The following is a 22,364-nucleotide window of genomic DNA, read 5'->3' on the forward strand; positions in this document are numbered from 1 at the left end:
ACTCTGTAAAATCAGTATTGCCACCATCTCATTTTACAGATGAGAAATTGAGATTCCAAGAGAGTTGAATGATAAGCTTAAGATAATAAAGCTGGTAAATGTTGATCTGGTTAGATCCAAACTTAGGTTCAGTGGGACATGTGCAAATTTGTTATATAGGTAAATTGCATATGTCATGGGGTTTGGTGTATAGATTCTTTCATCACCCAGGTAATAGGCATGGTGCCTAATAGGTAGTTTTCAATCCTCATCCTCTTCCCACCTTCCACCCTCAAGTAGCCTCAGTGTCCGTTGTTCCCTTCTTTGTATCCATGTGTACTCGATGTTTAGCTCCCACTTAAAGGGAAAATATATGGTATTTAGTTTTCTGTTCCTGTGTTAGTTCACTTAGGATAACAGCCTCCATCCATGTTGCTGCGAAGGGCATGATCTTGTTCTTTTTTATGGCTACATAGTATTCCATGGTATACTACGTATATATATGGTATATGTACCATATTCTCTTTATCCAGTCTACCATTGGTGGGCATCTAGGTTGATTCCATGTCTTTGCTATTGTGAATAGTGCTGCGATAAACATTTGTGCATGTGTCTTTATGGTAGAACGATTTATATTCCTTTATGTATGTACCCAATAATGGGATTGCTGAGTTGCATGGTAGTTCTGTTTTTAAGTTCTTTGAGAAATCACTAAACTGCTTTCTACAGTGGCTTAAGTAATTTACATTCCCACCAGCACTGTATACATGTTCCCTTTTCCCTGCAGCCTCACCAGCATCTGTTATTTTTTGAATTTTTAATAATAGCCATTCTGACTAGTGTGAGACAATATGTCTTTTTTTTTTTTTTTTTTTGAGGCGGAGTCTCACTCTGTCACCCAGGCTGGAGTGCAGTGGTGCCATCTCAGCTTACTGCAAGCTCTGCCTCCCAGGTTCACGCCAATCTCCTGCCTCAGCCTCCTGAGTACCTGGGACTACAGGCGTCCGCCACCACACCCAGCTAATTTTTTGTATTTTTAGTAGAGACGAGGTTTCACCATGTTAGCCAGGATGGTCTCGATCTCCTGACTTTGTGATCCGCCTGCCTTGGCCTCCCAAAGTGCTGGGATTACAGGCATGAGCCACCACACCTGGCCCTCATTGTGGTTTTAATTTGATTTTATCTAATGATCAGTGATGTTGAATATTTTTTCATATGCTTGTTGGCCACATGTGTGTCTTCTTTTGCAAAGTGTCTGTTTACCTTCTTTGCCTACTTGTTAATGGGGTTGTTTGTTTTTTGCTTGTAAATTTGTTTATCTCTCATGCTATACTATGTCTCTTAGACAACACTTGATAAAACCAAATAAATACAACAGCATTAATAAATAATTTAATCTGTTTACAGAATAAATTTCTACTTCCACAGGGCATCATGTACACTGCTTTAGTTTTCAGCTTGGTTGTACTTTTTAATAATATTTAAAACTGGTCCTGAATATTTGATAAGGATATGGGAGTCCTAACTTCTCTCTTCGAACTCTATGGATAACTTATACTGATAAAATAAATCATGTTTCATAAAAGAAAAGCTGTTGTTTCAAAAGTAATGGAGACAGGGCCAAGGTACAATCAGACAATTTTAATTGTCTTCAACTATTATGTATCTTACTATATTTTAGGTCAGATAATTTGGCTCATAATATTCAAAACTGGATTAATTATGGGATTTTACAACAAGGTTATGTGGTGTATGTTTGCCAATTGGGAAAGAAAGATAATTATGCTTGAATGTAGGTCACATTTAAGAAACCCTCTTAGGCCTATGGGAACCATGTTTCCTTAAAAATCAAGAGTTAATGATATTAAAGAGAATGGTGCCACCTCTCATCCTGTGACCCAGTTCTTTTGGTCAGAGATGGCTTTTACTGTTTTTGGTGGGTGTGCTTAGGAAGAGAAACTTGCATAATTTCCCTCAGGGCAGCTTGGATCAGTTGTGGTAGCTACTGAATTGGATCATGTTGGTTATAAGAAACTGGTGGATGAAGCATTACTAATGTGGATATTTACAGACACATTTCTAGGGCTGGCTGATGTCATAAGCAGTTAGTTCTCTTAACTCCCCCCAAAGCTGGATACAAATATTGATTTTTATCTGGGCAGATTTTTGTCTACTATGCAGTTGTTTTATTCTTTGTCCATGAAAAATTGATGATACGTTCAAACTCACAGCGTTCTGTTTTGTTTTCCTGAGCTTTTTTTTTTTTTTTTTTTTTTTTTTTTTGGTTTAAGCATTACCAAATGGCAAGTCTAAAGAATTTAGATTTAAAACAAGAGTGAACTAGGAGTTCATATAAGGATCTGATATAATTTTGTAGCATCTGAGAACTCTGTTGTAACTACTTAACCATTTTAATTGAGCTCTTACAAAATGCTCTGCTCACAAATTTCCCAACCTCTGTTCTACCTCACTCAATCCCACCGCTCACTACCAGTAAAAAAGGCTGCAATGGGACAACAGACTGTTTAAAATTCATTGCATGATACAAAAAGAAACATAAGGTTTTCTAATGCTATAGCTGGATGTCCTGAAATTGGGGATAATTTTACAAGATATGTAGCAAAATAGATCTCAGCTCCCAGTATTCAGAGCAAAGCTTTGATTTTGTCACTGCAATTTAAGTGGTTCAACTTATGTTGGGGTTGAGGCAAATTGCTTTTTAAAATACAGAGAGATAGTGAGATATAAAATTTTAATTTATAATTTTAATTGGGCTGGGATTTTTTTGTCTGAAATGTGTGTTTTCAGTTATTATTTTCATCTTTGCCTTATCTTATTACTAATGAAATATTGTAGTTAACTAGTGAACTGATGAAACATTCTGAGGATGAAATTTGTAGCCTATATTTCTCTCTGTCTCTTTTCCAGATTTAAAGAATCAAGGCACTTGAATAAGCTGCTTTAAGGAACCACCAATACTGGAAGACATACTGTGCTTTAAGATGACTGGGCATTTTGCAGTGCAGACACCAATCCTTGGAAGGACGTACAACACACTAAGGTTATTTGGGGCCATGGAAAAATCTAGCTCCTGAAGTAACTGATGGGGGTCCCCCTTTTCCTAGCAAATACTTGGCCTGAAGGACTAAATGCTTAACTAGCCATGCAGTTTAATATTTATTTCCCTATCCCCCTCCTTCCCTTGAGTTTTGTCAAGCTAGCTTTCTCAGACTAGTTTGATTATAAGCCTCTTAAAGGGAAGGAAGCCTTGTATCTTTCTCTCCATTGGCATCTCCATGAAATTTGCATGCTGGTTACTGAAGACAGCAAAGGCTCACAGCAAGCTATAGATGGCCTGGATGAATGTCTTTGCTGGGTCTTACAAATTTAGACCAAAAACAGAGTCCTGGAATCTAGAATTTTATTTTTATATATATATAATTAAAAATATATTTTAATAATATGTATTTTAATAAAATACATATTTTACATATATACATATATATATATTTAGTCCTATACAGGCCCATTTAGCTGTTGATTTCCACTTTAGAATTCTCTTGTGATGATGTCTGAGTGGTATATGAGTTCCTCCGGGCTTTGAGGTTTATATTAGCAAGAACTCTAAGATCAACATTTACCGACAGGTGAGCTGTAGGACGGTAATCCAGCTGCTGCTTGTGTTTTGGGTGTAGTACATTTAGCTAATCCTATTGACTATAATTCTAACTGGGTGGCTCTTGCTAGAACTTTGGGGAAAAGATGTAATCTTTAGGTCCAGGGTATGTGAGTACTCCAGCTATTCTTGAAATGACCCAGATCTCAAAGCAAGAAGTTGATTTATTTTTTTAAAACAAGATTTATAAGTTGCCCAGACTGTTCTCTACTCAAAGGGTATGGCTGTAACCCAACCAAGATAGTAGAAACACTGCCTTCATCAAGCCAGACATTGCTCAAGTTTATAATGCAAATAAAGAAGAAGTAATACATGTCATGTTTTAAAGACATGTCTAATTGCTAGGAGATCACTCAGGTAGCAACACAATAGATCTGCCCCAGTGGTCTATGCAAAGGCATTCTCATATGTTGGAGAAGAGTAAGACTTAGAATAGGGAAAGGATTGTGTTTGGCTCAGTCTGCTTTAAGTCTTTTTAAAGACCTAGGATGACTTTTAGGGTGTGTACATGATAGGATAAATGCAACTGTTTCTGAGACTTGAAGACTCTGTAAATAAGGGGATTGAGGGTAGATCGAAGAGAGTTTGAAGTAGCAGAAATATTGGGAATTGGATAAAGAATATCACAGAATGAAAGTCTAATTCTGATTAAATTAAGAATTCTACCTTTTCCTGTTTGAATAACATTCACTGGTTTTAAATGATAATTATGGAACATCTTAGAGAAAACTTCAGACTCTTGAGCAAGGTGTCTGTTTTAATAACCAACATAGGAATTTATTTCTTTGAGGAGATGAGTAAATTTTGGATGATTCTTGATTTTTAGAGCACTGCATTTGGTAACCCTATTATACAATTTTGGATATATATTTCACCCCATAAAATAGCTACAACAGTTTAGATTTTTTAAATGGCCAGAGCCATTATGTGCTGCCGTACTTGGATTTGGTCCATAATGCTTCACAATCCAGCAGCAATCTCTAAAGCCCAGAGCCCTGGGACTGTTTCCAACAAAACAGTAGGTCAGCACTGACACAGAAAGAAGTGGTTGCCCACATTGCCACAAATGGAAATGAGAGAAGAGATGTGCTTATCAGGGTAAATAAACTCTGTATTATTATTAGAAAAGAGGTGGCAAGTGGGTGGAGGGAAAATAGGCACAGCACTGACATTTACTAAGGACCTGCTCATTGTCTCACACATTATTAGATGCCTTAATTCATTACTTTGTGTAGTCCTTGCAAAATCCTAAAGGTTTGATTACTGTCATTACTACAGATAAAGAAACTGAAGAGAGAGTGTATTAGGCCATTCTTGTATTTCTATAAGGAAATATCTGAGACTGGGTAATTTATAAAAAAAAAAAAAAAAGATATTTAACCAGCTCTTGGCTCTACAGGCTTTACAGGAAGCATAGTGCTGGCATCTGCTTGGTTTCTGGGGAGGCCTCAGGAAGCTTACAATGATGGTGGAAAGTGAAGGAGAACAGGTATGTCACACTGCCAGAACAGGAGCAAGAGAGAGAGAGAGTAGGGGTGGGAGGCACCACATACTTTTAAATGACCAGATCTCCTGTGAACTTAGAGCGTGAGCTCACTTAACACCAAAGAGATAGCCCAATCCATTCATGAAGGACCATGAAGGTACGGTTCCCATGATTCAAACACCTCCCACCGGGCCCCACCGCCAGCATTGGGGATTACAATTCAACATGAGATTTGGGCAGAACAAATATTCAAACTATACCAGCGAGATTAAGAAAATTGACCAAGGTCACACAGCAAGCATGTGGTGAATATGTTTTGTTAACTCAGGTAACCGACTCTAGAATTTATGCTTTTTTTTTTTTTTTTTTTTTTTTTTTAACAGAGTCTCTCTCTGTCACCCAGGCTGGAGTACAGTGGCACAATTTTGGCTCACTGCAAGCTCCGCCTCCTGGGTTCACGCCATTCTCCCGCCTCAACCTCCTGAGTAGCTGGGACTACAGGTGCCCGCCACCACGCCCGACTAATTTTTTGTATTTTTAGTAGAGACGGGGCTTCACCGTGTTAGCCAGGATGGTCTCGATCTCCTGACCTCGTGATCCGCCCACCTCGGCCTCCCAGAGTGCTGGGATTACAGGTGTGAGCCACTGTGCCTGGCCAAATTTATGCTCTTTTTAATCTGACCCAGTTGAGTTTTACTCTGATGACTTGTTATTAGTAGCTGCTGTAGATCTGTAACTGTTTAGGTCATCTCTACTGTACAATGGTCATGGGTGATTGAACCACTAATTAATCATGTGTCTTTGGGTTTATTCACTGATTAAACCATGACTTGTTGAGCCCCAATTATGAGACAGCTACTGAGTAAGGTAATCGCTCTGCAGCAGGGAATAAGAGAGATGCAATTCCTGTCTTTATGAGCTTACACTATGGGAACAGTAAGCAAGTAAAGAGATTAACACGTTGAAGTCTGTGAAGGGATTACTTCAGTGAATAGAACCTTAATGCAATCCAGTACTCCAGATTGCTACAGGAATAAGGTGTACTGGTAAACTGAATAGTCTGGTTTTTTAGGTAGACTTTATCAAGAAGTGGATCTGGACTCACTTCATGGCAAATCTCCAGATGACAATGCCCGTATTGTTTCACCTACCTATTAGTTTCCATAAAACAGTGCCCCTCATTCTTCTGTATATATGCCACTCAAACTGTTACTCCTTTATTTTTTTTCCTAGTTTTTTCCTTTGGAGGACTTTGCTAGGTTTCATTGGCACTAAAAGGGAAGTAATAGACCACTTCAATAGGGTTATAGCATCTCTATTTTGGAGTGAGGGTGCTTTTAAAAAATGGGACTGGGGTTTTCTTCTTTTAAAGGTCACGCAGTTCTGATTTAGAATGCTCTCAAAGACATATAGGTATATTTACAAGATGAAATTTGAACATGATTGCGATAATAACTTTTATTTTTTAAAAAATCTGTCACACTTGGCTAAAGAAAATGTGGTACCTATACACCATGGAATACTATGCAGCCATAAAAACGAGATCATGATCTTTTCAGGAACCTGGGTGGAGCTGGAGGCCATTATCCATAGCCGAGTAACTCAGGGACAGAAAACCAAATGCCACATGCTCTCTCTTATAGGTGGGAGCTAAATGATGAGAACACACGGACACATAGAGGGGAACAACACACACTGAGGCCTTTCAGAGAACAGAGGGTGGGAGGAGGGAGAGGATCAGGAAAAATAACTAATGGATATGAAGCTTAATATTTGGGTGATGAAATAATCTGTACAACAAACCTCCATGACACGAGTTTCCCCATATAACAAACTTGCACATGTACCCCTGAACTTAAAATAAAAGTTAAAAAAGCCATCAAACAATCCTGTATATATTTTAAAGGTACATAGATACACAGAAAAAGATCCAGGAGTAGACATACCTGATCCTGGGAGGAACCTGGAATTGCAGCTGGTGGCCAAATGGGATTTTATCTAATTTATATTATTACTGTATTTGACAGGGAGAAAGTATTCATATATTATTTTTATAATAAAAAATAATGTGAGAAGAAGTAAGATAAATGGAGACTAGCTAGGAGTCTGTTGTAGTATTCCAGGAGAGAGATGGTTCTGACCTGAAATAAGCATGGAGGCAGTATAGCCTAGTGACTGGGAACAAAAGGCTCTGATTCCAGACTGCTTGGGCTTGAATTTCTGCTCTTACACTCACCATCTGTGTGCCAATTGGAAACATTACTTAACCTCTTTTTGTCACGGCCATTTCATCTGTAAATGGCTGTGAGCAGAAGATCACCTGCCTAATAGGGTTTTGGGGATAATTAAGTTATTTGGGACACAAGAAGTGCTTAGAACAATGCTTGGTACATAGCAAGGCCTCTATAAATATTAGCTACTATTTTAGGAGGGATAAACAGCATTGGGTGGGGGGAAATGGGAAGAGTGATGAATAACTGAAGATGGTAATACAGTGGACACCAAATTGATGTTGAATATCTTGAGGGGCCTTGTGAGTCATCAGTCATCATACTTTTGACAATCTCTATGCCCTGAGGTCATGGGGTATAGAACATTATGATGACTCTACTAATTCTGTGACAGATACTGGATGTTGCCTTTCTAGTCGTGAATTCCAATCTGGAATGAGATGGTCACATCCTTAGCCTCTCCATATAGTTCTTTAATGAGTACGTTGGTAACCATGCTACTTATCTTTAGTGCTTAGATTTCTTTTGTAATGAATAAGGTGATTGTACACATTTCAGCAGACATAAAATGCCTCCTGTCCTCTTTGCTTTACTTGACTCTATTGCATTTTCAGTCACTGCAGAGTGTGCTTGTCTGAATGATGTTATGGAAAACAAGAGGAGTCAAAGGAAAAACTTATTACCTCTCGGGGTCTGTTTGTGTGAAAACACAAAGATAAATATCACTCTGGGTGAGGTGGGGAAAGGCCTTAGCACACTGCCTCCTTCTCTGAATTATTTTAAGGATCCACTGAGGCAAAGTGTGCTTTGAGGAAATGTCCAGCACTGCACACATCAGTGTTTAGTCTACTGACTTTCTATTTGTCCTTTAAAAAATTCCATGGGAAAACACTGTAGAGAAAATTCTCGATGGCTGCTTCCTGAATAAACAGCCTTCACCAAGTTAATATTTCTCTTAGCTTTGTCTACTTATCTTATCTTTGAATCTACTGACTATTGAGTAATCGTTGAAACCTTGGCATTTTATTCACCTCAATTTTGAGAACACTGGTAGGACAATAGCTGAACCTTTGGGAAAAGGACAAATATGTTTAAAAAGGAAAAATGTTTAGTTTAGATGTTGGTATCCCTTCTCTATGAATTGTCTCCCTATGTATTTTTTCCCCATTATGGCCCTAAATGAAGTTTTTGTGACATCATCTTTTCAGGAAACTCTTTGGGCTTACCTGGAGGCTTTAATTTGGTTTCAGTTCACCTTAATTTGGGTCCTAACCTAGACCAATGTGGAGCCTCTTAGATAAGTAGTCAGTAATCTACAAATGATAACCAGAATTCCATAATTCTGCTCTTTCCCTATGCTGGCCCATATTCCAGATGATCATGACGTCCTGCTATCTACCATAGGAAAAAGAGTCCTTTTGATACTATTCATATTCTTTTCACTTTTTATAAACCAAGAATATGACTTTACATATTTGTTTCTTTAATATGGATTTTTCTCATTCAGATATCAGGTAATACCTTAATATGTTATAATACATTTGAAATGAAGAGTTATTGATATTTTGTGAAATTCTAAACCATGCTTTTTGAAAACATTTATTGAGATAGAATTGGCACACAATAAACCACACATATGTCAAGTGTACATTTAAAATCCACTTTTGAGTAAAAAAACCCAATACATTTTCTTCAGCAACTATTACTTAGGTACCAGTGTATCTTTCTTCTTGGCTTCAAATCTAAGCTTCTTAAGGGCATTGTCTTAACTTGCTTTGTTTAATTACTCACCTTCCAGTAAAGTCCGTTCTTAATTCCTCTCAGCCAGGCTTCTGTTCTCATTACTTAGCTGAAATTGCTGTGGCAAGGCTCACCTGCCAAATCCTGTGGACATGTTTCTGGTCTTCCTTTACTTGGATTCTTTGTGACACTGGCTGCCATTGGCCATTCTCTCTCTCCTTGAAAATTTCAACTTTCTTGGCATTCTCAGTGACACACTCACCTGGTCCTCCTCCAACCACTGACAAGCTTCCTTCCCTGCCTGCTTCTTCTATCTAACCCTTCTTCGCTCATCTGCCCTTCTTCGCTCATCTCCTCAAGCCTTCTTCCTCCTTTCCCTGAGTGAGTGCATTTTCTCTGCTTGTTAGTCATAGCGTGCATATGTTGATGGGTTACAAATTAATGATTTTAGCTTAGACCTCCTTGCCGACATTCAGAAGTATGTAAATGAACTGTTCACTGAACATTTCTACCTGCATATCCTGTAGACGTAAAATTCAGTATCTTAAAAACTCACTTTGTTATCATCCCACCTGCCCCACCAAAGCCTTCTCTTCCTTCTCTATTTCCTGGCTTAAGATACATGCCTCCCCTGTGGGAAGCTTACAGTGTTGTCTGGGGAAACAAAATACCAATGCATAAAATAATCACAAACATGCTTGTGTTGTTTAGGTCTGCTTGGTATCATGAAGCAGCCAAGGGCTCCATGGTACTACATAAATGTCCAAGAACAGAACTTTAGAGAATGAAGTCCTGCAATGGAGCAGAGCTGGCAGGTGCAGAGTGTTCAGAAAGGCAAGAACAACAAAATTAGAAAGGAGTTGTCAAAAAAACCTTCACAGAGCCAATGCTGCTTCATTTCTTCATCTGTTCAACCACTGCTTGTTGGGGCTTTCCACGTGCCAGGAACTCTAGGTTCTGGAGAACCATCAGTGGACAAAAGCCATGTCTCTTGCTCCCACAAGCTTATATTCTACCAGGAAGAATCGGACAGAGAATATGGAAAACATTCATAGAAATATACACTTAGATAGAGATCATAACTATGAAGAAAATAATAGAATGTAATGAACTAAAAAGTGATAGGAGGCTGGGAAGATTCGTGCAGACATCATGGTGAGGGAAAACTCTCAGAAAAGTGACATTTAAGCTGTTTATTGAAGAAATAAATGAATCTTCCTCTCTTCTGCAGTGCTGGAGAGAAAAGGTTTAACCACCAGATCAAACCATTCAAAGGATTCCACAGAGCAGGTGGGGCACTGAGTTTATTAGAACCACAAGGCATAAGAAACAAATCTTTCTGTTTCACTTTCTTTCTTCAACATTTGAAATAAGATGCAGACTCAAAGACCTTTTCTTTCTGACCCAAATACTGTGGGTGTGCTTGCAATACAGAGAAAAAAAAAATACTCTGAGTGAGGAGACCCTTCTCTGTAGTTTCTACAGTCAAAAATCCGTAGCAATGAAAAATAATTGATGGTATCCTCAAATCCTATGGCTTTTTGAACATAGGAGGGAAAAATATAACAGAATTGTCTTGTGAGTGGCATCCTGAAAGTTTATTCAGGGAACTGAATTCAGGATGTTGGGAATGCAACTATAACTAAGACAAATTTCATAAAGGTCTTATCTTCTAGTTGGAGGAGATAGATAATAAATTAGTAAACAGGAAAATAGATGTATGAGAGTGATAATTACTATTTATAAAATTAAGGGGGTAGGGTAAGGGGATAGAAAATAGAGAAGGAGGAGCAAATTTAGAAAAAGCATCACCTCCTGGGAAGTGATTTTTTAATTTTTATTTTTTGAGATGGAGTCATGCTCTGTCACCCAGCCTGGATGTAGTGGTGCCATCTCGGCTCACTGCAACCTCTGCCTCCTGAGTTCAAGAGATTCTCGTGCCTCAGCCTCTCCAGTAGCTGGGATTACAGGTGCATGTCACCATGCCTGGCTAAGTTTTGTATCTTGAGTAAAGACGGGGTTTCACCATGTTGGTCTCAAACCCCTTACCTCAGGTGATCCACTCACTTCGGCCTCCCAAAGTGCTGGGATTACAGGCATGAGCCACCGCGCCAGTCCCAGGAGGTGATATTTGAGTGGAGACCTGAGAGGTGAGGATATGCCAGCCCCATGAGGGAGGAGCCTCGGGGAGAGTGCCCGTGTAGTGGCTGCAGCATGTGGGAGAACACTGAGTTGAAAATGAGCCTGGTGGGAAGGCCAGTGCGGCTGGGGTGGGGTACAGTGTGAAGGAGGTGGGTGATGAGGCTGCCTGAGAAGAAGGCAGGGCCTTGGACACAGCAGGAAGGAATTGGAATTTGTTCTAAGTGCAGGGGGAAACCAGGGAGAGGTTTGGAGCAGGAGACTGATGTGATATAATGAAATTAACCTTTCAGCAGGATTGCTGACCCTGATGCAGAAAATGGAAGCAAGGGTATATTTGGATCCTGGAATGGTTCTTGACACAGAGAAGGAATTCGAGAAATATTTCTTGAAAGAATTCATCAACCAATAATCCATTAAAAACTAAGACAGTTCTGACCTTCAAAGAGGTTGCTTTCTTATTCCCCAAGATCAATGTTATCCAGCATTTTCAATGGACCCAGCTTGTTGTTCACAAGATATAGGAACAAATGTGTCTTCACTTTGAAGAAGCAGGGAGTCAGTCGGCCGGGAGTGTGGTTTATTCAGCAGAGGCATAATTTCTCACTTCTATACTTTGCTATTTACAGCACACCATTTTTATAAACACAGTATTTAGGCCAGAAACGGAAGTCCATTTGGCCTATACAGCTCTTATATCAGGAGAAAAATTCCTCCCAAGTTTTCTCATCATTCTAAATGGACTAAGGTCCTCAAAAAGTGCACACTCAGTTCTCTTGTTGGACACAAGATTTATAAACAGTTTATGCACCCCACATTTAGTTTTGCTATAGTGGCAGCAGCAGGATAAATAAAACTAGGCCTTTTTGTTCAGTGATTTAAAATGTAAGAAAATGAACGTGCACTTTCATTGTTATAGGGGAGGAAGGAGAACGTCATTCCTGAAGAGTGCTGAGCAAAGTTTCATTTCCTAAGCTCATATCTCTTTGCACCTCTTTTGGAAAGCCCATAACTCCCCTTGGGAGATATAATTTTTCTTGTGGAGTAAGGAAAAAGAACTAAGACTTACTCTCATTAGAGAAGCTGGAAGTCTTGGTTCCTGGTTTTTTGTTATTTTGGGTTTCTGTTTGAAGATGCATAATCTTGGAAAACATTTAATGCTGACCTTGGGACTTTCTGCTTGAAGTTTTCAAATGATCCAGATGACCATGTGAGATAGAAATCCTCTCTTTAAAGAGCATTTTAGGAAGACAATAGGACTTAATGTCAGAGCCTGGGAGTTGAGTCTTGTCGCCATTATACTTATTTTTAGCAAGTCACAGAAGTCATCCTACAGGACAGTGAAGAGTCAGTGAATCTGGTGTTTGGTGATTGCCAGGCACTTTGACAATAGTGATTATTGATCATTGTTCTGATTATCATTGTTTTTACTCTCCTGGTAGATTTATTCTTTGGGGGACTTGTTTTCCCCAACAGACTTACTTATTTGAGGTTTTTGTACCATTCTCATTTTAGAGGAGAATGTTCTAGTTACTGAATTCAATATAACAAATATTTAAATTTTAAAATAAAGAAGATTACATATTAGAAGGGGTTAACAAGATAGGTTGATATTAACTTAATCTCACAAAAATTGAGGAAAGAAGCAGAAAGAAAGTGCATGCCACGAGTTAACAAAGAGTATGCAGCATGAATTCTGTCAGGGGGAGCCATGGAAAGACTCCGTGGGGAAGTAGTGGCAGAGAGAAGAGCTCTGTTACCTGCACAGGGGTGAGACAGGCTGGAAAGGCCCTGGCCCGGAAATAGACTGGCCCCCTGTGAAGGGGCAGGCACAGGACATGTGTGGGTCTGGCAGGAAGTCCAGACCAGCCCGTCCAGACCAGCACATACAATATGCCTCTGGTAAGTGCGGTAGTGGCCAGCGTGGGATTTTCCAGCATAGCTGTCAGCATCGGAGACTGAGAGCAGAAGGAAGGGCAAGTTTCCACAGGCCCAGTGACAGGAGCATGGGAGTGAGTGATAATAACAGCTCCTGACAGCCAGGCAGTAGCTAATCAGGACCAGAAAATCTGGCATGAGTAGCAGGGTCTCAGCTCCCCCACCATTACCTTCTACCCCTACACAGACACACACACACACACACAGACACACACACACACACACACACACACGTCTCCACTCTCTCTTCTGTTATAACTATTTATTGAGCAAAGGCTCTAAAATCAGAATGCCTGTTTAAGTTCTGGTTCCACCATGGAATGGCTGTGTGTCCTCAGAAGAATTCCTCAAACCCTCTGTAAGATGGGTCTGCTGACTCTGTAGGGCTCTCCAGCATCGCCGTGCTGTGAGCGGGAGGGGAAATCATGTGTAGGAGGTGTGGGCCAGAGCCTGGCCCATAATACGTGCTCAACAAATAGGATGAATAGGAATGAAACTAAGAGACCAGTCTTAGAGTCAAAACTGGGCTCACACATGAGAATCAAGATGGCTCTCACAACAGACATATAATGTGCAGCAATGGCAAGCCTTGGCTAGTCGTGGATCTCAGAGGGTGGAGTTGGTTACCTTGACATCTCTTCTGTCTGAATTGGGGTTCATTCTATAGATTGGTGTAGGGTTGGGCTTCAGGTGAGGATCAAGGAGAGGGATGCAGGATCTAGTGGCCTGGCAGGTACTCAGTCCCACAGGGGGCAGAGATGTGACAGAACAGCATTCTGGGATGGTGGCAGGGGCTTCAACAGGGACAAAAACACATAGGCAGGCTGGGAAGTCAGATGATAAAGTGAGTGGGTCACTGGAAGTTAAAAGTAGCCATCCAATCACCTCTAAGAAGCCCTGAGGTCAAATTCCAGAAAGTTGGAGGTTGGCTGAAAGTATAAGCAGGATTGAGTGAGGACTCTTGGGAAGTGGGGAGACTTCAGTAGAAAGCTGGCTGAGAAATAGATGGTGGTAGTGAGGGAGAAATTAAACACGCATAATTTGTGGAACAAGTTACAGAAGAGAAAGGAGGACAGGGATCAAGTGCTGGCATGGAGTTATTTGTGGAATGGAGGAATAATGATTCTTTGATCGGATTGGTAGTTCATGTTTGAGTGTAGATAGGTGGAGGAAGGTTACAGGAGGAAGAAGATCTAGAGAAATGAAGAGATGGAAAAGGGAGAAATGAGGAAAGCTTTCTCTGATGGCCTCATTCTCAGTGAAGAATGACACAAAGTCATTCTGGAAGGGGCAGGGGAGGTGCGAGGTGGAGGCCTGAGGAAAAGGTGTCAGATAGTGACCGTGGGGAATTTTTGAGGGAGCTAACTGGAGATGAATCACTCCATGATCGTGATTTCTGCGTATCTGGAATTTACCTACTCCAGGCTCAGGCTCAAATGGAAACTGAAAGTCGCCCCAACTAATGGCCTGACATAACAAAACCAAGCTCATCCTCCCCCACTCCAGCTCAAACAAATCACCTGCATTGCTTGTCCCCACTTCCTGCCATAAGTTGTCCCCTTATCAGTGTTCTGTCTGTCTCACTCCCACTTCTCCCTAGACAGGGCTGTCAGAGGCTGCCCAGGCAACCTGGAGGCCTGTGACCTTTTCTTAGTCGCGTTTCTGGCCATCTTTGGAGAATAAACACTTTTCTTTTTGAAATGTTCTTCCTTTCCCTCTCTCCTACATTTTGTGTGACAGATTCCTTCTCATTTTGCAGGTTTCGTTTTAAAAGTTACCAACTCGGGCTTTCACGAGACTCTAACAGAAGGTTCATTCCTGTCCTATGTCCTCACAGCATTCACCCCGTCTACCCCTCTGATATGTAAACTGGAAGAAATGGGCAATTGCTTTGCTCATTTTCTGGGTTGCAACTATCATGTAAGCTTCCTGAAGCCAAAATCTGCCCCAGAGGGTAGCACAAAGTAGGTGCTCCATATATATTTGTAGAATGAATGAATGGACAAATAAATGAATTAATTACCATTCATTACCCTTGTTCTTTTCCCATATCTCTTGTTGCTGTGTATCCTTCACTCGTGTGTCTTCCTCCCATGGTGAAATGTGCTTCCTCAGCCTTTTCCACACAGGAGTTATGGCCTCCATAGTCAACCTGGCTTCCCAGACCTACAAGACTGGGACCATCTTCTCTCCATCTGAAAAAGACAATCTAATACAGCTTCACATTAAACATCCAAGTACAACCTTCATGCTGGTCAGTTCTGTTTCTTCACGGGCTCTCTTTCCTTTAGGCCCCTTTGGTGTCCTTTGTTGTCCTGTGTAATCATGCCATCCAATTTAATTCTTCCTTTTTCTGGCTGACCCATTTTAAGAACCTTCCTTCACTGATGCATGCATTATCTCTTCATGAATGGTTATTCTGATGGATGAAAAAAAGTTCTTATAATTTCAAGTTAGTTCCTAGAATAAACTCTCCAGTTTCCTGACAAACACAAATATAGGGCATAATAAAGTCTAGAAAAAGGACCTTATCCAGAGGCCAGCTCTGAAAATTGCAATCATGAAACCCAAGGCAGGAAATAACCTTAGTTGTATTTGTCAAAGTGATGAGTACTAGGTATCAATGAAGTGGGTGGGTCATACCGCAGAGAATGGTCACTGCTCATGAGTCAGGTACTTGCTTTCTGGAACTATTTCCCCCAGCCTCTCAGTAAGTGGATAAAGAGCTTCCTAGAGAAGCATCTGCCTAAGAGTGTGGACTCTGGAGCTAACTGCATGTATTCAATCCCAACATCACCCCTTACTAGTGGAGTGAGTGCAGTGACCTCAATTAAGGCATTTGATCTCTCTGTAGCTTAGTTTTCTTGTCTGTGAACTGGTGGTAATAATCATACTTATATAATAGGGTGATTGTGGCTCTTAATGATTTAGGATATAAAGCATGTAGACATGTCCCTGGCAGATTATAAGTGCTATCATAATTTATCTGTTAGTTACGGAGGCAGAGTCCAATCATAAAGCAGAGGACTGGCAAAAGTGAAACTGGGTACAAAGGCTCTCTGAGCTCCAGATAGTGTTGCACCTGGGGCAGGAGACTGGGGCTCTGTGAAGAGGAGTGTCTGAAATTGACACACCCAGAGATAGTTGTCTGGAGTACAGGGTCAAGGCCCTGAACATATGTATATTCTTAGAGCTAAGGTTCCCACTAATCTTTGCGTGTATTCCCTGTGTATATTGATAAGTTTCCACTTAGTTTCTTCCTTTTTTTATTTTTATTTTTTGAGAGAGAGTCTTGCTCTTTTACCCAGGCTGGACTGCAGCGGCATAATCTTGGCTGTCTGCAACCTCTACCTCCCGGGTTCAAGCAATTCTCCTGTCTCAGCTTCCTGAGTAGCTGGAATTGCAGGTGCCCACCACCACGCTAGGCCAATTTTTTTTTGTTTTTTTTTTTTTGTTTGTTTTTATAAGTAGAGATAGGGTTTCACCATGTTGGTCAGGCTGGTTTCAAACTCCTGACCTCAAGTGATCCGCCTGCCTCGGTCTCTCAAAGTGTTAGGATTACAGGCATGAGCCACCATGCCCAGCCTCACGTAGTTTCTGATGTGCATTCACTTTCATTCTCCCTCAGGGTTGGAGCCCTTCTTGGAGTCCTCATCCCACTGGCTGTCTACATCTTTTTTATCAAGACCATACACATAAGGATAACACATGAGCCTCCTAAGGGCTCTGACAGGGTAAAGAAGGAACTTGAGTTGGGACTGAAGTCTGAGCAATTCTATAGAGAAGTTAAAGATTATTTTTTTGCCATTTAAACTTTTCTCACGTCCTTTTGATTGCACATCTTTGTGTAATTAGGAAATCAGAAATTAGGGTTATTCTGGAACTCAGCTCACACCTACCTTTCTAGAATTTTTTTCCCATGACCATTATACGAGTACCTTAAATGTGTCTAAAACCAGTCTATTTGCCATCCCCCAAGCATACTTAAGAAAACTGTGGGCCGGGCGTGATGGCTCACGTGGGCGGATCACGAGGTCAGGAGATTGAGACCATTCTGGCTAACACAGTGAAACCCCGTCTCTACTTAAAAATACAAAAAACTAGCCTGGTGTGGTGGTGGGCGCCTGTAGTCCCAGCTACTCGGGAGGCTGAGGCAGGAGAACGGAGTGAACCAGGGAGGTGGAGCTTGCAGTGAGCTGAGATCCGGCCACTGCACTCCAGTCTGGGCAACAGAGTGAGACTCCATCTCAAACAAACAAACAAACAAACAAGCAAACACAAAAATTAGTCGGGCATGGTGGCAGGCGCCTGTAGACCCAGCTACTCGGGAGTCTGAGGCAGGAGAATGGCAAGAACGTGGGAGGCGGAGCTTGCAGTGAGCCGAGATCGCGCCACTGCACTCCAGCGTGGGAGACAGAGTGAGACTCCGTCTTAAACAAAAACAAAAACATAAACAAAAAACCCTGGACCGTTTTTCTCCTGAACTTTTGGCCATTCCTCTTCCTCTGCTCTCACATAGCTCAAAGTGAGAGCTTAACTATCTCTGAAGCTTTCTTTTTCTTTTTTTTTCTGAGACGGGCCCTTCCTCTGTCACTCAGGCTGGAGTGCGGTGGCGCGATCTCAGCTCACTGCAAGTTCCGCCTCCCGGGTTCACACCATTCTCCTGCCTCAGCCTCCCAAGTAGCTGGGACTACAGGTGCCCACCATCACGCCCAGCTAATTTTTTTTATTTTTAGTAGAGACGAGGTTTCGCCGTTGTTAGCCAGGATGGTCTCGATCTCCTGACCTTGTGATCCGCCCGCCTTGGCCTCCCAAAGTGCTGGGATTATAGGCATGAGGCACCGCGCCCAGCCTGAAGCTTTCTTCTAATATGTTAGAGCGCCTCCACGAACATGCCATTTTTGTTGTTGTTGTTGTTTGGACCAGTGTTTTTCAAATATGCACACAAATCACCTACTGAATCATGTATGAATGCACATAACGATTCTAGGGGTCCTGTAGAGGGCCCGACAATCTACATTTTGTATCACTCCCAGCTAATGTTGATGCTGTGGGTACTTGTGCCAATTCCATGACTTTCCTCAATTGATCCTATATCACAGTTATCCCTATGCCATTTCTCCAATTATGTCTTGAGCTAGTTGATGGTGGCATTAGTACATATATACATGTTTATATGCTCCCAAATGCCTGGCACATCTTCTCCCATATTGCTGGTACTCAGTAAATATTTGAGGAATTTGCAATAAATGCTTAAATGTTCTGTTTTGTATCAGAGTGGGCTTATAGAGCTTGTCTTCTCCCTTACCTCTCACCTCAACCCTGGACCCCATCTGTCACTAGAAGGATTCTCCTTCAGATTAAAATGTTAATGATTTGAAGTGTTACTCGTATCAATAATATTCGCATAGAAAAAAAGATCACCTGAGAGGTCAGTATTCACACATGATACACCACAGTCTTTGCAATGCTTCTCTTGTTCCCCTAGGTAATTAATTTCACAGCATCTTGCTGAGAGGCTTAGCTCTCCTGGGTATATCTGAGCCAAGGGAGATGTGCTCCTGCCACAGAGTGCTATTTAGAAGTCTCACAGACTAAAAATTCTTTACTATCTGGATATCAGAATTCTATAGAGATTTATAATTCTTTAGCTGCCTTGGCTTCTGAGTAACCAACCTAGAGGTGGTATTACTTTGCAGTACCGGCTTCACAATTTCCTGCTTGTCCTGGAACTTCAGTGGGCATGCTGATTTTAATCATTTCCATGTTGCACATAGCATCACATGATGTGTTCAGTCTTGGAAAAGGAAAAAAAAAAATCCTTCCTAATGCTTCTTGGTGGAATTGCCATCTCTGTCCTCCCTGTGCTTCTCATGAAGCTTGTGCTGTATTCTGCTGCAGTTGCTGCTTTTGAGACCTTGTAGTCATTGCACAACCAGCTCTCTATCCATGGCTCTTTGTCAGTTAATTCTGATATTGCTGGGAAGAGAAGGATGAATCAGTTCACTCTCCACAGAAGGTCACAGATTTTAATTTTCTTTATCATCTGAACTATGGCTTGCTGGAGAGATCTTTCTGGCACATCGGGGACCTCTTTCATCCAATTATCTTTCTGACCACTCAGCTCTCCAGCCTGTACTCCTCTCTGTGGTACATGGCTCTGTTACAGTCTAAACATACAAAGAAACTGGACTCTCATGATGGGATTCTGAGACCTTTGACACTTAAGCAGTAAAGACATATTTGAACAGAGGAGTCTTCCCAGGCTCTTCAGCCTACTCCATGTAGCCAAGTGTTCCCTACACCTATGCCTAGGTTGCACCCTGACCAGATGAGGCCATCTGATTGAATGAATCATAACTTTGGGAGCTACTTTGTCAGAGTGGCCTTACGTAGAAACAACATTTCCAAATGTAGTTTTTTCTCAGCTTACTTAGAGGCTCTCACCTGGAACCACAGACCTTTAGAGCTACATGTGAGACAGCATGGAGGGCAGTTTGCAAATAGACTATTACAGAGTGAGACAGGGAGGCCTTTGGTGCACTCTTCTTTAGATATCCCTTGCCCATCATCCCAATCCTCCTGTGTCAACCTTAGTTTTTATTCTGGCTACTTTAGTCATTATTTGCCCTCATACAAGACACATGCATCTTTGTGTTTGTGGATGAGTGGATCACTATTACACCTCAGTCTCTTTTTTTGGGGTAGCATTAGGTTGTCACTCAGAGTCATTTACAATGACCTGTCTTTAAAAACAACATGTTCAGGTTATGGGCAAAGGCTCATCTGAAACCCTAGAAATTGTAGGTGGAGACTATTTCAGAGGATGTTTGAGAGAGGCCACCCTGGGCTAATTATTAAAAGTCTGGAGCAATAGCTATCATGTAGGGTGTTTCAGAAATTAACTTAATGTGAGAACAGAGGTCACCTGATTGCCGAAGTATAAGGACAGTTGGCATATGGGCCCAAATTTGGCTTCAATTTCCCTTCAAAGTTAATGAGTGTTGCAGGTGCTTATCTAATCATGGCATTTGGATCAGTATGTTTTGTACATTCAGGGCTTTGTAATGAGATGCAATGTTTATTTTCTGTACTCTTCCCCACAGACTGCAAAAATACCCTTTGCTCAACCCTGTCTAATCATTGTAAGTGTCAACAGTCAAAGCTAATGACAGAAGGTAGGTTTATGGGGCAGTAACCCTGCCTACTTGGCATAAAAGATCCATTCCCAGAAAAAAGGTTTAAGCAATCACGTGAACTTCAGTCTAACTAAAGGAGCTTCAGTGGATTGGTGATTTTAAAATAATGATTCTTTGATCAGGTTGGTAGTTAATGTTTGAGTGTAGATAGGTGGAGGAAGGTTGCAGTTGATGACTATTTAATTAAGTGTATAGAACATGAGTCTTAGCCTTGGCTTCTGAGTAACCCCTCCCCCCATCTGGTAACCCCTCACCCCATCTGATTAAGCATAAACCCCCTGTGTGTGTGTCTCCCCACCAAAACACTCAATGGTCAGGTTAAATTAAGTTTTATTTATTAAACATTTACCAAATGTCTGCTAAGTTCCAGGTGTTGCATTACACCTTTGAGAGTCAAAGATAAAGAGGTATGAAATGTATCTTAACACTTGACTGTTGGATTCTGAATTCCTGCATCGTAGTTGGCCTTCAGCATGATTCACATACCTGGCTACTCAGTGCAGGCTATTGCAGAGTTGGCTGCATAAGAATTATCTTGAGAACTTGTTAAATATACAGGTTTGGGGGCCACAATCCCAGATATTCTGGTGTAACATACCTGGCAAGAAACACAGGCATCAATATTTTTTTTTTTAAAAAAAGGTTCAGTGATACTTTTAAAAAAGGTATTTATTTGTATCTTTATTTCATCTCCTTGGTCAGCTTGAACTATCCAAGGTCATAAGCTTTGTACTAAAATACCCTTCTAATATTATAGTTTTGTTCAATTTCCTTATTTTTTTAATAGCTTTTGCTTCACATATATTTTTAATATTTTTTAATTTTTTGTAATTTTCAAGTATATAATATACTATTATTAAATATAGTTACCATGACATAAAATAGATATCTTGAACTTACTCTTCTGTCTAGATAAAAATTTATATCCTTTGACCAACATCTCCCCAACCCCATCCCCACTTTCCCGAGCCTTTGGTAATCACCAGTTTACTCTCTACTTCTATGAAGTCAACTTTTTTAGATTCCACATATAAGTGAGAACATATGGTATTTGTCTTTTCGTGCCTAGCTTATTTCACTTAACGTAATGTCCTTTAAGCTCATCCGTGTTGTTGAAAGTGACAGGATTTTCTTATTTTTAAAGGCTGAATAGTATTCCATTGTGCATTTTGATCACATTTCTTTATCCATTCATCTGCTGATGGACACTTAGGTTGATTCCATATCTTGGTATTATGTTTAAGCCTTTGTTAGATTAACCCTGAGTGCAAGGTAGAATTCTTCAGACAGTTTTTTTTTTTTTTTTTTTCCTGAGACAGAGTCTCACTCTATCACCCAGGCTGGAGTGCAGTGGCGCGATCTTGGTTCACTGCAACCTCTGCCTCCCAGGTTCAAGCAATTCTCCTGCCTCAGCCTCCTGAGTAGCTGGGACTGCAGGCGCATGCCACCACCCCTGGCTAATTTTATTTTATTTTATTTTATTTTGAGACATAGTCCCACTCTGTCACCCAGGCTGGAGTGCAGTGGCAAGATCTCAGCTCATTGCAACGTCTGCCTCCTGGGTTCAAGTGATTCTCCTGCCTCAGCCTCCTGAGTAGCTGGGACTACAGGCATCTACCACCATGCCTGGCTGATTGTTTTTGTATTTTGGGTAGAGACGGGGGTTTCACCATGTTGACCAGGCTGGTCTTGAACTCTTGGCCTCAAGTGATCTACCCTCCTTGGCTTCCTAAAGTGCTGGGATTACAGGTATGAGTCACCATGCCCAGACTCTTTGGACAGTATTTAAAAACAGCTGATACCAGGTCTCCACTCTATAGCAATTAAATCAGAAACTCTAGACATTGGGTCCTGGGCATTGACATTAAAAAAAACCCAAAATTCTCCAAAGCATGATGATTGGGTTTTCATACTAATGTGTGAAATGTGCCTCCCTCAAGCCTTGTTACGACAAATAAAATTCTCCCCAGGTGATT

General features: G+C 40.9%; 1 long non-coding RNA gene and 1 other non-coding gene across 3 annotated transcripts in view; both read left to right on the forward strand.

Annotated features, from left to right (window-relative positions):
• LOC105483722 (uncharacterized) overlaps positions 1-5,359 on the forward strand; it is a 37,680-nt gene extending 32,321 nt beyond the window's left edge. For both annotated transcript variants that reach the window (XR_011608978.1, XR_011608979.1), the window contains exons 2-3: positions 2,908-3,040; positions 5,055-5,359. This is a non-coding gene — a long non-coding RNA (uncharacterized lncRNA). The remainder of the gene's footprint in view (positions 1-2,907; positions 3,041-5,054) is intronic.
• Positions 5,360-22,261: 16,902 nt separating this feature from the next.
• On the forward strand, positions 22,262-22,364 carry LOC112427070 (small nucleolar RNA U13). The gene has a single exon (XR_003018524.1). It is a non-coding gene; the product is annotated as a small nucleolar RNA U13 (small nucleolar RNA).

Source organism: Macaca nemestrina, chromosome 10 (genome assembly GCF_043159975.1).
Source record: "Macaca nemestrina isolate mMacNem1 chromosome 10, mMacNem.hap1, whole genome shotgun sequence".
Taxonomy (NCBI): domain Eukaryota; kingdom Metazoa; phylum Chordata; class Mammalia; order Primates; family Cercopithecidae; genus Macaca; species Macaca nemestrina.